The sequence below is a fragment of the Halictus rubicundus genome, chromosome 13, assembly GCF_050948215.1.
Source record: "Halictus rubicundus isolate RS-2024b chromosome 13, iyHalRubi1_principal, whole genome shotgun sequence".
Taxonomy (NCBI): Eukaryota; Metazoa; Arthropoda; class Insecta; order Hymenoptera; family Halictidae; genus Halictus; species Halictus rubicundus.
This window is the reverse complement of record NC_135161.1, coordinates 10,844,241-10,860,954: the sequence shown is the minus strand read 5'-3', so window position 1 is coordinate 10,860,954 and position 16,714 is coordinate 10,844,241. Positions and strand designations below refer to the sequence as shown.

Here is a 16,714-nt window from a genome sequence, read left to right as displayed (position 1 = left end):
GATCGAGTTACCCTGGCTTGGCCACGATTACCTTAACCCGTTCCCATCGGTTTGCGAATTTGCACATTTCTGTTTTCACGATTCACCCTGGGATGTCGATACCAGTCTTTTTCTATGACGTTCCATAGCATTGTAGAATTAACTTTTTATATTTCGAATTTGCATCGATTTATAATTGAACCACAACCAATTTTGCCATTTTCAACGACCCCCTCTGACAAAGAGTGTAGCCGGATATGGAGGTCAAAAGCGCCCCAAACCAAATTGAACGTGTCATTTGATAACTTATCCAAAGAAAATACTCTGTGCCAATTTTCAACCCCATATGTCGACATGGGGGGTAGTAATGGGGTGACAAAGAAAATCAAGTTTTTCCGCATTTTCTCTTATCCTCTTCAATTGAAAATTCTGAAATAAATCAAGCATGTGTTAGCTAGTAGAATGCGCATCTATGAATTTTTTCAGAATTTTTAGCATCGAAACCGAATTTTAACAAATAAAAACATTTTGAAATGCCGATTTTCTTTGCCCCCCATTACCACCTGGTAGTGGGGTGACCAAAATAATCATTTCACTTATCCTCTTCAACTGAAAATTCTGAAAAAAATCAGGCATATTTTAGCTCTCAGAATGCACATCTGTGATTTTTTCAGAATTTTGAGCTTCGAAACAGGAATTTTAGAAAACATAAAACTTTTTAAATGCCGATTTCTTGCAGATGCTATGAGATAGTAAGTTGATATTTTTACGGTTTAAGCATCTCGTCGTGGTTGTTAACATATAATTTTTTTCTGATTCGCCTCTTTTTCTTCTCGGTTGAATAATTTCTCGTCGCCAGAATTTTTTCCCATAGGTAAAGCGCGTTTCCCCGTGAATAATTTCGTAGAACGTCGCTGTACGGGGAATCGGCATGGTGAATTACCGTGGACGGTTTCCAGCGACAAACTCGCGCGTAATTAAATATGTAATGACGTACGTTTAAACCCGCAGCAGGCGTCCGACGTCGATACTCGTTGCCCCTCCCCCTCCCCTCGCTGCTTAAATTTCCGTAAAAATAAATTAACACGCCGCCAGATGCTGCTTCCGAGAAGAGAAAGAAAGGGAGAGATAGGGGGAAAGAGAAGATCTAAAAATGAGGAAAAACTTATAAACACGTAATCCCAGTGAAGGGGAATCCCCCGCGGGAGCGGTTTGTAATAACTGGCACGTACATCACGACACAAATTTAATTAAACACTACGTCGGTATTCATTTCGCGCTTCTAATTTATGTATGAATAACTACGGTGCACGCAGAGAGCCGAGATTTCCATGACGTTCCAGCTTCCGGTATGTATTTATCTATGTTTATTAACGGCTTAACAATAGCCGCGCCGCCGCTGTTCCGAACGGTTCCAATGGCGTGTTGCAGCTGTTCACTTGCCCTTTTGTTCCTCGACGCGATTCGTTTAATAACTATAAACGCGGTCTCGCCGAGATTAGGAGCGATCTTTCGTAATAGGAATGTTGCGATGACACGTGGATTTGGTGGACTATGTACAGTCTTCACTCGATATATGTCCCAAATGTCTACGCGATAAAAGTCCCACGACTACCCCCACTACTCCGGGGTATACCCCGTGAGGGGTCACGAACCGAGACCTCTAGAGCTCCGCTGTCCTTTTCTACGTTCGGTTAGTGTCTTCTACACGATATATGTCACTGGGTAGAGCCCAGATTTTGTACATAAAAAGAACGTCTTTCGATGTATATTTGTACATTTAAATGTACAAATATTCTTGTTAAAGGGTCGCTTACTTGATCATTAAATTTCTCTTCGTCGGATAATATTATGCTATTTGTTAAGAAAATATTTGCCGCACATTTCAAAGCTCCGAGCTTTTATGGAGCATCGTACAGAATATTGGTTATTGATATAAGGTTATTGACATATTGTACTTCAAATAAAGTAAAAGCCCCCGTTCGACTTTATTAAATATTTTATTAAATCGGATTTCGCCGGATATTTCGCCCTAAATGTTATACACCAATATTCACTAACGCGTTAACGGCGTCGCAATAATTTTGTCTCGAAGTGCATGCTTGTACGGCATTGTGAGATTTTCTAAAATGTCAATTAAATCTCCAAACATTCTTGTGTTCGGCATCGAACCCAGCAACATTGTGCTTGAAATATTTTTCAAAAATTCCGCTCGTATCAGAAGTTATAACAGACTCGCGCGATTTTATACGTTCGCATGAACAATCGAAATTGTTCTAACGATATAAAAATTGACCTGAATTTCATTGGAAAATCGAAGATATCCTGCGTTTCCCGTGTTTCGAGTGCCGAGGGAGTTTTTGTTCGTGCGAGTATGCGAATAGAATTATTCCGGTCCATTTTCCATCCCACTTTATTAGTTTACAACAAGGATCTTTCAATATTCGAACTGTATTGACACGAGAAAAGTGGGTTCCACAATTATATAGCAGATAGCTACAAAAATTGATTTTATTAACTCAAACAATAATATATAATATACTCATGCAATAATATAATAATTCAACAATATTGCAACAAAATATTACATAAAAAGCTAAACAGAAGAACAGGACCCGAAAGGATAAACGACACACGTAGATTAATGAAGTACGACAGTGATATTGCATCATAATCGAATGTTTAACATGTAATGGAAGATACCTGAAAACTCGATTTTATCAAATGATTAATAACGCGATAAATATCGGTCTGTGACGCACACGATGAAAGCAATTGCACAACACACACCCGCCTCATAAATAAACCAAGTTCTCCAGTCTTACTGCAGGTTAATATTTCAAAATGTGTTCGCTGTAATAATGAGGCGTTTTTAAAAATGTCCCTGCAGCTTTCTGTTCATCTGTTAACGTTACAGTGGTAATGGTTCTGTATATTTTACTGGGCCGGCGAATATATGCGTTTTATGTTACGAGTGCGACGTATATCGTCCTCGCAGATTGATTGACGTTAATTGTATGGCTTGCCTGTACGCTGGTGCTGCAGGCATCGAATATTTTCGACCGAAACGTCATGTGCATAGATTAATACACAGAGTGTCACCAAACTGGTGGCGCGTTGCGAGCAAAACTGATTCGCCGCGGATTATTATATGAAAAATGAGCGCCGAAACGTTTTCCCGTTAGATAACGTCTACGATTATACGAGATTATTTTGGTAGTGTACATTTTCTGGCAATTTTTAGCTGCCAACCTGGGGACTTGAACCAGCCAGGGTTATATATTGATAGCTGTCTTTTTTTAACTGTTAAACTTCACCTTGGCAACCCAGAAATTTTCCACTTTTCGCTATATAATCCTGTACAACTCGACGAGAGAATGCGAAAAATCGAAGTTTCGAGGCGAGGAATTCGTCGGTTCAAAAATTTTGCGTTCCGGAAGCGTTGTCCTCGTTTTCCCGCAGTTCAGTCCCGTAAATGCATATAAGAGTGATTGACATAAACGGGACAGTATATGCGGGTATAATAACATTAAATTCCCCTGAAATTGGGTCTCGCTGACAAGACGTTCATCTTTTTCCCGACTTCGATGCACGATCACGAACGTTCCGTCCGCGTTTCGCGTCTTCGGTCACGTAAACTTTCTGCAAAAAGAGGTGTTCACTAATCAAGTGGTAAAAGAAAGGATGTTCCGCCTCCGAAACTGGAACAGGAGAATATTACTTTCTTTACATGTTCCCGGCGTTATGTGTTTATAACGTTACCTGATACGCTACCACTTTCATTATTAAAAGACGCCGAGCGTTATGTATCGTCACGCGCGGCGATGATGTTCATGTGCACTGCACCTCGCGGCTTGAACCACTTAACGAACGCGGGGTGTCATTATGTTGATGAAGAGCCGTTCTCCTTACTCTTGCCATTCGTTCCACCGTGTACCACAGCGCACGCGACGCAAAAATCATTTTTGAGTTTCTTCTGTACTGCGCTCCGCCGCGCTTGAAAATTATTTCCTCGACAAATTTTTTGATCAATTTGTAGGGCAGCGGATTCACGGGAATCTAGCGATTACTGTATAAATATTTGATTGCACGACCGACGCGATTGCGTACGTATTTTCAATTTAAAAATCAGTAGAGCAAGAAAGAAATGTTCCATTTGCCTCCGATTGCCATAAAACTCGGCATTCCGGCGATTATATTGTATTAGGTACAAACTGCGACATTTCGCACTCGAAACCGCGAACACGGTGGCCGGCGGTTCCCGGAGAAAGATACCGAAGCAACGCCTAATTTTTCTCCAGGTAAGCGGGGCATTTATCTCGCGCGAAAACCCGCAAAAAAAAAAAAAACAAGAAAAAACAGAAAGGTCGGGTCTATATCGTCTGAAATATACTCCGATTTTTGCGGGCCGTTTTATCAACGCGGAACAGACGCTCCATTATGCGCGCGTCCGCTTCTGCCGAGCATCGACTATGCAGCCGAGTTGCCAGATACAACCGGCCGCGTGCCGGAACACATAAGAATCCGCTGTTCGCCGGAACAGCGAAACAACACGAAACGCGCGAACGCCGCACAAAAATTAGCTGATTCCGTTTCCGTTGCCCCGGCGAAACCACGGCGCCGCTTCCGGTTCGGATACAACGATCGCTGGTTTAAACGCAGCCTGTTGCTATTTCTCAACCTGTTCCGCACAGCCGATCTATTTTTCTAGTTTTTGTCGGGCGCAGACGCCGAGAGCAGAGGCTCTTTAACCTAGCGGATGCGATCAGCGACTGGGATTATCGCTGATTTTGCGAATCAAATTTTTGCTGTTTATAAAACAAATGGTCTCCTTAGCCCCTTCCACCACGATCTATGTTGCGATTACAATGACCAGAGCTTCCTTCGCGTTTATAATTTACCGGGACAAAAAGAAACTATTTATTGCGTACTCCGGTGGCTAAATATTCACTACGATGAAGCAGGATTTTATTTAAATTTAAAAGGGAATCGGTAACACACGTATTCCGCAGATTCTGTTTGGATCCTCTTGGGAACTTTACGTTGAAAAGTATTTGAACGGAGTCGTCCGAGAGATTGTAGAACGCCGCCATTTTGAAATTTGAAAGAACACGAAAATTTGAGGGTAAAGTCAAGGTGTTGCTGAACCTAACCCCCCAAATAGATATCACAATTACTGGGGAGAAAATGTTGAGTTTAAGCAATTTAACTTTACGTGTGTTTACTTCAGCTTAATTCGGACTTACACGGCTTCGTGTCCCCTTGAGCCGAGAATAATTCAAGGGCAGCTTGACCCTGTTACTCGACGGCAGCCTTGCCCCCATAAAAATGCAAATTCGCCTAAACAGGCTCCTGTCGTCGCAGCATCAATGCTTAGCGTCCACAGGATGTATAGGTTCGGCGGAGCGGAGCCGAGCGTTTCGCGAAGTATAGCGCGCGGAAGAAAAAGGGTATGCGGCAGACTGCAGTCCAATTTTTCTCTCGGTCTCGTACGATTCTAACTTGTTGGTCTGAATACTTGATGGATGCGTCAGAATAGAAGAGCCATCAGTTTTTCCCGGGGGCCGAGGTCGAAGGTTTGATGAATGAAGACCGATCCCGGAGTCTCGTCTGTGCCTCGGAACGAACGGCTCCGCGTAAAATTTACATCGTGCCCCGTTAGAAACGATCCCTGCCATATGTCCGCCATTGCTATTCATCCTGTTTTCATTCTTGCCGGGTTTTATGGTCCATAACTTAGTGTCTTCCGGAATGATATTCCCCGCGATCTCCTTTTTCCCGTGCATTTTATTCCTTCTTTCTCTCGGGCTCTCCTTTCTGTTTCCCATTCGTGTCTGTTTCTGTCTTTGCTGCTGCCAGGTTGAGGGACGCGCGATATATATTACCCTTTGATTCGGATTTCCTCGGCATGCAGACCAAAGGAGCGACCGATTCCGAAATAAGTTTGTTTACCTGTGTCGCTCTCTCTCTCTCTCTCTCTCTCTCTCTCTCTCTCTCTCTCTGTCGGATTCCCGTCCCCCCCGGAATCACCTTTGGTCAGCATTCCCGAATAGGATATCTACGTGTATGGAATAACGGCGCGCGCGCGTCCTACAAATCGCCTCTTCATGCTGATAGAGTGCCGCCGCACCTGGAAAATTCGCTTTAATAGAACTGGCACCTCGAAGTATCCACCCTGCACTCGTCTTCCTACTTTCTTCAGGAAAATAGTCGAATGTGCAAGATCAGTTCGTATTTAGTAAGTGGAAAATCAATCGCAAGATATAAGTGATTTATTCTGTCATATTTAGGCCACTCAATTTGAGAGCAACCTTGTACAGTAATGTCTCGATCTAAGCCGCACGGAGCTGCACGATCTTAGTCGGTTCGCCTATCCCCTCCAATAGAGGGCATACAAGGTAGTGTGAACATGCTGTGTAATCCCGGTCGGGTATGCGAACTAATCCAATTACAAAACTTCTTTATTTTTCATAATTTTTTTTTTTTTGTGGGACTTTCGCCAACTTATTTGTCGCATTTTTCTGATTAAAACGACACTAAACACGATATAATTTGAACTGTATTTAGCGGTTTAATTGACGGTAAAATTAACGGTTAAATAGCTCTACACGATATATGTCACAGACCCGAGGATTGGGCTGAAATCGAGACTTTACTGTATTTCTTTTTCTTTTGCCACCACTACAAATAATTTTGAAAAATTTTCACCCATGTTTTGAAATTTCTCGGGTCAGTCGTGGAAAACAGAAGTTAGATAAGAACGTAATTTTTAATAATGTAATTGAATATAGTTGCCTATACGTACACTCTTGTGGTATTAACATTGATTGTTTTTGACATTACAGCAGAGTTTCAGAAATAGGTACCTTTAAGAACGGTTTGAAAAATACGGGTAGATCGTATTTCGATACTCTCATGATTGAACACACTCGAAAATAAGGAATGATTTTGTTATTTCTAGCTGAGCATGTACGCGCGTCGTCGATAGAATTTCTTTTCCACTTAAGTAGAAAGCATTTCGTCTTCCGATTAGTATTGCTACCGTTCTCGGCGCACAATCGTCTCGAGAATCATAACCCCAAAGAGCATTTCCGGTTGCATGAAAGTATGGTACTCCGAAGAAACGAGATCAGTGTGGTACGTTAGTGAGGTGGAAAAGTGGTTCCGAGAGTGCTTTCACGAAATATAAAGCCGCGCCGAGTTTTCATGAATTGCTTAGAAAATATGGACGTCCGATAACAGAAATCCGAACGTTTCATCCTTTTAATAAACAATTCGCGAACGAACGATAGCTTTTTCAGAACGCCACGCACAGAAAAAGAAACAGCAGAAACCAAAAATTTTTTACATTTTTTTATGTAATCCTGTATGCAGAAAATTTCCTCCGATACCTTTACACACACATAACTTTTGAACTAGTGATCTCCTAGGATTAATACTTGGATTTTCGGCATTTTCTCTAAAAAATCTATAGGATTACATAAGAAAAAGTGAAAAATTTCTGGTTTCCCGAGGCAAAGTTTAACCGAAGAATTTAAAACTGTCAATCGCAGCCTATAAAAATCCCTAAAGAAGAAAAGAAATGTCTCTTTCGCCCCTGTTCATTGCAATCTTCGCCAGCAATTTTTATTTCGCATAAAAATCCGCTGTTCATAACTTGTTATTCTAAATATCGTGAATATTGTTCCCCCGGTTTGAAATTATTTTTCTGATTAAACGATTACTATTATTCCTTCATATTGACGTCGACCAACGCTGTCGACGCAAGGAGGATTTCATCTCGGCCTGATATTCCATAATTGGAAAATATTTATTTTGCGAGCAGATCCGCAGTCCACTAATGTCATTCGCACATTTCTCTGTCGACTATTATTTATTAGCCGGGCTTGTTTCGGTTTATTTATGACGGGGAGCTGATGTAGTCGTTTTATTTCGTTTCGCATCGGGGATCGATATCGACGAGCTGTCGCATTTTCAATAAATTATAAGCTATCATTCACAGCCGTCGTGCCGTGTTCGTCGACAGTGTTCGCGAAAATAATCAGCCCCCGAACCCCCCGGGGCCCCGGTAGGTCGGGGTTCCGGCCCCCCAAACATTATACAATGGGAAAAGCGACGGCACTTTTGGTGATGCGACCATGTTTGCCTATCCGGCGCACCGTTCAAGGAACAATGACCGGATCGAATAGTCGGTTTGAGGCGCTCCCCGAGTGGAAATTTACATCCTCCATTCGGCCGGATGATCGCTACCGTGTGTCTACATCTCTGCATCACTATGCCGCCTGCTACCGCACACCTAGACACAACGACACTTGCACCAATTTACCTAGAATCACCGTTCCACGTCCGCCTTCCTCTGATTAATCCTCCGACAGCAGACGACTTTGGTAACGACACGGGCATCACCGCCAAGGCCGTTCCGAACGGTAATAGTTCTCTCCATAGTACTTCATACACGGCCACCGGTAACCTGTTTTTGGCCGAGGTTTACCTCGTCTTTCTGGAACCGCATGTCGTTCTGAACGATGAGTTTCAGCATTTCGACTAAATAACCTCTCGGCTTAACTTCACCTTGGCGAACCAGAAATGTTTATGTGGTTATTATGGAATCCTGTACGTCTTGGCGTGAAAATGTTGAAAAATCCAAGTTTCAAGGCGAGGAATGCACTGGTTCTACAGTTATGCGTTATCTTATCTTTAAACACGCATAACTTCTGAACCGGTGAACTCCTCGCCTTGAAACTTGCACTTTTTGGCATTTTCTTGTCAAGATGTGCAGGATTATTTAGTGAAAAGTCAAAAATTTCTGGGTTGCCAAGCTGAAGTTTAACCAATGTCCACGCTATAGTATATCGCACGGATTAGCTATTGGCTCAGGCGGTAATTTGGGGAATTCGGTACGTGTTATTGCGATTTCTTCGAATTTAATGGTGGTTAGTTCAAAATAATCAGTGGTTAAACCTGTTTGGTCTGACATTAGAAAAGAATTTTCTGTCGCATTTCACAGAGCACAGAATCATTTCGCATGCGAGAATGATCCGCACAGCTTCTATCAAAATCGAGTTTCTCCAGAACCGGGGACGCAAAAAAAAAAAGTTTCGCGAGAAGTCACTCGAATCCCGTCAATCGGCGTGACGTGTTAGCCTCTCCCTCGTATAAGTGAGTCACCCGGATAATTGAAAATTGTATCATCGGACAGGCTGCCCGGAAATCTCGTCACGCCGCCGTTAATTATCTCGAGGCGTGCGCGCGAGAGTCCGAATTCCCCTGATTTAATCGCGGCCGGGGGTTGTTCCCGTGGTTGCGGTCCCCCCAAAAAAGGAAAGAAAAAAAATCGTTATTTAGGGATAAACGGGGATGGTCCCGGCCGAATTTTTAACATTGATTTGCATTCATGGCCGTGCGCCGGTGGCTATTAACCAAGGCAATTTCATGGAATTTAACCTTCAATCATAACTTCATTAACTGGCATGAAGGGGTAGGGGGGAAGGAGGAAAAAAGAGAGAGGGGATGAAAGAGGGAGCGGAGACGATGCGTTGCAGTTTAGGGGACAGGGGGTTGAAGGGCTCTCGTGGTTCCCACACCCCCGCGCATCCTCTGGTATGCCATTTGTATGGCTCATAATAGGCTCAGATAGCGAGGAACCATTCGCCCCCCGTGTTCCTCTTTTTCCTGTTTTTAAGTGGCCGATTCGCCCTCGAACATGCTCGAAACGACAGTCGGAAGGGGATCGCGAGAGAAATCTCTCTCTCTCTCTCTCTCTCTCTCTCTCTCCCTTTCTTTGAAGTTGTTCCCGCTTTGCAAAATATCGGCAAGCTCCTTCGCGCGTGTAAGCCTCGCCGCGAGCCAGGGGTTTCCGCATGAAGTGTAAAAACACGGCCGGGAAAGCTCTCCGCGAGAGAAATGGCGGCGGGGGTGTAACGAGCGATAAAAAATCCGAGAAAAGTTAATGGTATAGATCGTTATCGGAACAGTTGTCGTGCCCACCCACACCCGCGCGCCGCTCCAAGTGTCTGGAAGAGAAACATTAACGGTACAATTGGCCCCTCGGCGACCCACCCCCTCCGGCTCGCGCTTCAACAACGGTTAATATCGATTTGAAAAGCCCTCGAAGCAACTTGAAGTATTATCTGCTGTTACGGAGACGCGGCGCTCATTCTCTGCACGTCATCCGTGATTATACTGACGAGACCCGATAAAAAGCTATTGTACACCTTGCGCCGGGACTTTCCGATAGAGCGTCCGAGACTTCGGTGGGGATTAGTATCGAAATCAGACGCGACGCGAGCACTTGCGTTACAGCGGAAAACGATGCGGATTTTGTTTAATCCTAATGGGGGATGATTTTTTGATTTCATTGGGAAGGGAGCGTCAAGTTACAGAAGCCGATTTTAATGACAGATTTGCGAGAGATAGTTTTTAGAAAGATGTTCGACATGTGACCCTTTTTTATCGGGCATCTTATTCTTGAAGGGGTGAAAACAGTCCTCGAAGTTAGGGGTTGAAAATTGATTTTATCGAATATCTGGATAACTATTAGAGCTAGAGGAATTGTTTAAACGGCAGAGTTGTGTAGTTTTTTATTTGGAATTGATCTGTGGAGACGGATTTTAAATATCGCTATTTGTTTAAACGATATCTTAAACATTCGAATTGTTTAATCGATTTTTATAGAAACTCGTACATCAAAACTGTGTTCACACTCAGTGTGTTGTAGTTAATGCAGATAATTTTTATTTCGCGTGAAAATTTCTAAAAGTTTTACGCGAAGTTTGAGAGGACTCTGAGATTTCACGACGATTTTGAATGTCTTTTAAGGTGCGATGAGAAATTGCAAAAAATATCAAAAGAGACCGTGTTCAGGTTGTTACTTACAGGACCCTCTTCCAGGCTACGTCTGACAACTGCAGCATATTGGTGTGGACGACAGTATTTCATTTCCACTCCCCATAAATCAAAGTATTACAGGCTCCCTCCTCGTTAGCACAAATTGCGATATAAGCGCTCATGTTGTTCAACCGTTGGCAAGCAATTTCTTTCATTACAAATCGATTTTCTTTCATTAGAGTACAATAAAGTTAAACGAAACAAAAAAATCTCAGTGGTGGGTCGTAATCAAATTTCTGTAATTCATAATTCGCAACGCACAAGACAAATCAAAACACGCTAAAATCAAAGCGCATTGAAACAACGCAACCAGGACGCGATACAATTCAACACAATTCGAGCTGCGCCCGAAAAATCTCAACAAAACATCGCAAGTACGTTTTTCCGCAATCCCAGCAGTGCTGGAAGCATGATTAATTCGTACCGTTCAGGCGAAAGACGTTCCCATCAGCGCGCAAACCACTCGCAGCCATAATCAGACGCCATTCACGCGTTCCGTCACCCGGACATTTTCCCCCAAAAAATTACAACGTCGCAACCTTCTCTCCCTTTTTCGAGAGCACAAATTCCGCGACGGTAGCACGGGGTCGCGTCGTTGCATTTGCATGAAGAGTGCATGTTTCCGATGCACCGGTGTGCGGCGCGCGGCCGCGTCACCGTTCGCGACACGTTTTCGTTAGCGCGCCGTTCCGCCATAAACCAACAAATTAACGTCTCCCGGTGCCGATAGGAGCGTTAACAAAATTCTGGGAGGCGCCGCACCGTTGGCGGAACCAACGGAGAATTCCTTCCGGTATCAAAATGTATTTCACGTGCGCAACCGTGCGGAATCCTAGATCCTCCGTTTTCTCGCCGGAATCCAAAGGCGAGAGAGGAAAGAGAAAAGAATGGAAGAGTGCTCCGGGAGGGGGATCGCTCGTGCAAATAGCAGAAATCTTTCCGGGGGGTGGGGAGAGCCAAGGTCAATCCTCGATATAGCACTCGGACCATCGAGCAGCGTTTCTGTTTTTCTTGGCCGTTATTCCGAACTCTCGGCCGGTTTCTTTTCGTTCAACCCTCGGGGCTGCGCGCGCACACGCGGCACAGGCTAAGATAATAATGCATTTGCGAGTACCGTAGAAATTGAATAACAGTCATGCTTGAATAATACAGGTATGTAAATGGAGGTTGGCCCGGGGTCGGCGCGAGGTGGCGCGGCGCAGCGCACAGCGCAGACGGGATCATTTATATTGTATCCGAGCCCGTCGTCTTCTCTCCTATCTCCGTCGACGAACGCTTTCGAACCCGTCGCCGACCTACGCGATCCTCCTATCCTGTTTTTCTTCGCGATTCCCTCTTCATCCAACCACCTCCTCCTCCTGCTCCTCCTCCCCCCTCGGTATTGTCTCGATTCGCGTCTTCGGATCCACCGTCGACCTTATCTTGTCCGACGATGCTCCTTTCAGGCCCTTTCGTCAAGCGTTCCCGGCCTCCTGCCGATTCTCTTTGCCGTCGAACCCCTTCTTGATTTTCTACGGTTTAATCTCACGGTGACAACCTTCGCCACGACAACCCGGAGATTTTCCACTTTTCGCTGCACTATCCTGTACACCTTGACGAGAAAATTCCAAAAATCGAGGCTTCCACTCGAGGAATTCACCGGTTCAAAAGTTATGCGTTGTCTTATCTTTAAACACGCATAACTTTTGAACCGGTGAATTCCTCGCCTCAAATCTTCGATCTTTTGGCATTTCCTTGTCAAGATGTAGAAGATTTTATAGCAAAAATTTGAACATTTCTGGGTCGCCGAGGTGAAGTTCAGCTGTATTTTTGTGTACAGCAGGTTTTGGGGAGCCACGATTCTACTGATCGGAAACAGAGAAATGAAGTTATTTATTAATATGAGTATTACAAATTCTTTAAAAAATATTTTACGGAATTTAATATGATGAAAGAGTGAGAAAACATTGGCAAATTTTGGCTCGGGTCTTGAATAGACCAAGATACAGCTCGCTGGCAACTTGGAAACTAAATAATAGGGCGTGCGTTGTAATTATCATTTGTTACGATTTACGAACGGAAGCAGCGTTCCTCTAGTTCACAGTTTGAAGACACCCGATGAGAAACGAGAACATTGGTGTACGGTGGAAGTTCATTTGTCTGAATCTGTCGGGGAAAGATGGTGGTTCAAATAACAGGTTTGTCCAGGTAATAGAGACTTACTGATTCTTTTGCGGTGGATCTTCTTGTTTTGCCAGCGAATGTGGATGTATGGCCTGCTGGATTCTGGCAGTTCGATTCGTTTTGCTCAGACTATGAAAAGTTCACCTCACCGACTGGTACCTGCACGATTACACTGGTAGCAAAACAATATCTAACAAATTCGGCCAAATCAATACTGAAATAATATCATTATTCACGAGGACTACCAAATTTGTTAATTTTTTAATCTTCCAAATTTATTTCTTTAGGCATTATAATAAATATCTTAATAACTACTGTTTATAAGCAATGTAAATTAGTGATCACTTCTCTACAAATCTAGTGTTAATAATATTAACAATAATTGATCGATTTATTATCGTAGAGACGACGCCAATCTCTTTTACAACAGGTTCTCCAATTTTTCACATTGTCCTAATTTTCCCAATTTGATTAAATTCGCCTCACATCTGCACCATTCTAATTTCAAGCGGGCCTATACTAAACGAAAAAAAAGTTAATTTTGGTGTCCAGAAATGAGAATTCATTTCGATGTTCGTCAGCGTTGATTGGAAAAAAGTTCATTACCTGTTTCCGGGGGCGAGAGTTCGTTTATTTAAATTGTTGACAAATTTTGATGATTACTAGACGCGGAGAAAAATTAATTACCCGTTGGCGAGAGGAGAAAATCGAAATGTATTGTTCAATGAATGACAAAGCGGGACCGAGCGGAATCGAAGATCGAATTTGTAAATTGCAAAATAAGGGACGCCGCGCATTAGTAGGTACTAGATACGTAACTGCTTGCAGCTCGGTTACGTTCGCATTTGTAACGTCGCCACCAGCGCTATTTTGTAGCTCATTGATCGCGGAATGCCCAAATCGCACGCCCTAAATGTCCAAATCGACACGGTCGTTGCGGTTTTGGCAGGGTTCCGAAATGAACTACAAAGTTTAATTCGCTACAAGGAGTGCCGGCGCAATATATATTGGCGAATCATTTTAGTCTCCGCTGGTACGTGTCGTGCCTTCGTGTACGATCGATAAGTTTGAAACACTATAATTCGCCCACCCTCCGGCCAAACATCTCTCAATTGTTGCATCACACTCTCGATTAGCTTATTACAATTTCGTTGCAATTTTAATCGGACGTTAAAAGGACGTTAAAAGGACGTTTAAAGGACGTTTGTTCTATAATTACCGTTTCACAAAATGTCGCATTCGCAGTCTTCAAAATTCCGTTATAGTTTAGCTGTCAACTTCCACCTCGAACCTCAAGGTCAAAAGGTCAAACATTTGTTTTTCATCCCATCGTACTCTACTCATCGCAAGGACAAAAAGTTAAGAAAGAACCATCGGTCGAAACTAGATCGTTCTCTTAAAAAATTATGGTGTATAAAGTTTTTTCATTGCCAAACTGACTTTATTTATATTGTCATTTCTCAGTCACGCAGAGTTTACACGCGCTATTGAACGAAGTCGTTGGAAATGATTTCTTCGCGCGCGAAATGTATCGAGAATATGAATAAAATCCGTTTGATAACGAAAAAATTATAATTTTGTTTAAGGAAACGGTGAGTTTCGACCCATGGTTTTCCTTTCGCCATCTTTATCCTCGCGACGAGTAGAACAAGACGCAATAAAATTGTCGACCTTCTGACCTCGAGATTAATTTCGCGACAGCTTCCTTGCATCGATGTCCCCGAAACCGAGGGTGCAATCATTTCTTTGCACCCTGTACATCTTTCTTACGGTGGCGTACGGGATCGCGAAGAAACCGGTGCGGTGACCTGTCCTTTCGGGCGGGACTGTACAAGGTTTAATGAACAGGGACGACCGTCAGCGGTGCAACACCTCGTCAAACGTAATTCGCTCTCGAAATCTCATCTTGGCGGCATAAAGAGAAAATTTGCATGGCGATCGGTTATCCGTGGCGCGGTGACTATAGCCGCGGCCCGGATGAAAGGGAAATCCCCGATATACGCAGCGAGTGCGCGGGCCGAAAGTGGTGTGCGGGTTGCGCGTAACGAGAAAATGTAACCGAATTGCCAGTCGTATTTTGCAGTTCATTGGCTCCGAGAAAGCCCGCCGGTAATTTGCATAAATATTGCGACGACGACGCATCCGGCCCGGTGCCCGCAATAAAACGTTAGCTTTACCCAGGGCACCATAAGGACGGGGGTAATTGGTTATTGAGTCGTCGGTCGTCGACTGCGAAGAATGAAAATCCTCTCCGAGAGGGCTCGTTCTCTATCCTAGACCCGTTCGCTCTTCGTTCTCGGTTCTCCTGAAGAGCGCGAAAGTCTCGCGGCGAAATAAATAACCGGGGGCGTATTCAATTCGCCGCGGCATCAATTCGAATTCAATTTTCCACCGAAAGTTTCATGCGGAGTTTCGGAGAGGAGAGAGAGAGAGAGGATAGGATCGCACGGTGATCAAAGTACCCGGAGGTTCTCCTCTCCTCTTCCCGAGACCGTATTGAAAGAAAGATGGCTGCGCAGCCGGGATCCACGAGCCGAGAAATATTTTTAGCCGTGATATCCATCCTCGAGTTTACGGGAAACTGCCGGCTGAATATTTTACACCGGATATGCCGTTAACCAGTTATTAAAGTATATCCGGCGGACCGTTGAATATTATAGGCCACGGGGATGCAAGGAAATTGCGCATAACGAATGCATGCGCTCGAAAAGGGTACAGCTAGTCCCGACGAGAAATCACGATCGATTCCGGGCTCGACCGATGCCCACTTCGATTTCCAATTGGGCTTTTCAATTGTCTTTGTCAGCTAGTGAGAGAGAGAGAGAGAGAGAGAGAGTTCGTAGAGAATTTATTATACTTGAATAACGTTGTACTTGGCATTCTTGACAGTTTCGAAAATACAGTTTTCCTTCGATATAAGGCGACGAGTCCGGACGGCTTTCGGCGTATTACGGATCAGGGTACCTTGATATTGTCCTTCAGTGGCCCGAGAGATATCTTTTGTTGGAAATGGAGAGAATGTGACCCTCTCATTTGAGTGGACTTCGAAAGAAGAAGAGGAAACTGCAGTACACTGTTTACTCTGTATATGTCCTAGCAGATAAAAGTCCCAGAACTACCCCCACTGCCGCGAGGCATACCCCATGCCAAGAAGCTATAGAGATATCGATCGCCGAGGAGTGCAAGCTCACGTGGATCAAATAATAGTATCTCCTGGCCGATATATGTCTCTGGCTAGACCCTTGTTTTGGACATATATCGAGTAACCAACTGTACTTCAGTATTACTCGTGATGCTCTTGATAAGTGTCAGTCAAGAGGTTGCAAGAGCATTGAGGAATAAATTGCTTATTTTCAACCCTTAATTGTTGCATTATAACGAGTCAGACTCGCGATGAACATTTTAACCGACTATAACAAATATATGAATGTTATGCCTTCCTTTTTAGACGAAATTGTATTCTTTTGTAATAGGTATTTAAGCATTGGAGTAAATAAAAAGAAAAATATGAGTTTTAACAATCTAAAATATATAAATTGCTTAATATAAAATACGAGAGAGTTTAGTACGATTTTTATATGTTTTTGAACAAAGGCTGTTCCCGTTAAAAATAGAATTTTATTTCATTCCACTTTCTGAAAAATTTGTCTATAAAATGGGAAATTGCATAAACATCCGCAGTCTA

General features: G+C 43.5%; 1 protein-coding gene across 3 annotated transcripts in view; it reads left to right on the top strand.

Moving 5' to 3' along the window:
* Timeout (circadian regulator timeout) overlaps positions 1-16,714 on the top strand; it is a 284,768-nt gene that overhangs the window by 20,978 nt on the left and 247,076 nt on the right. The gene's annotated exons all lie outside the window — the stretch shown is intronic.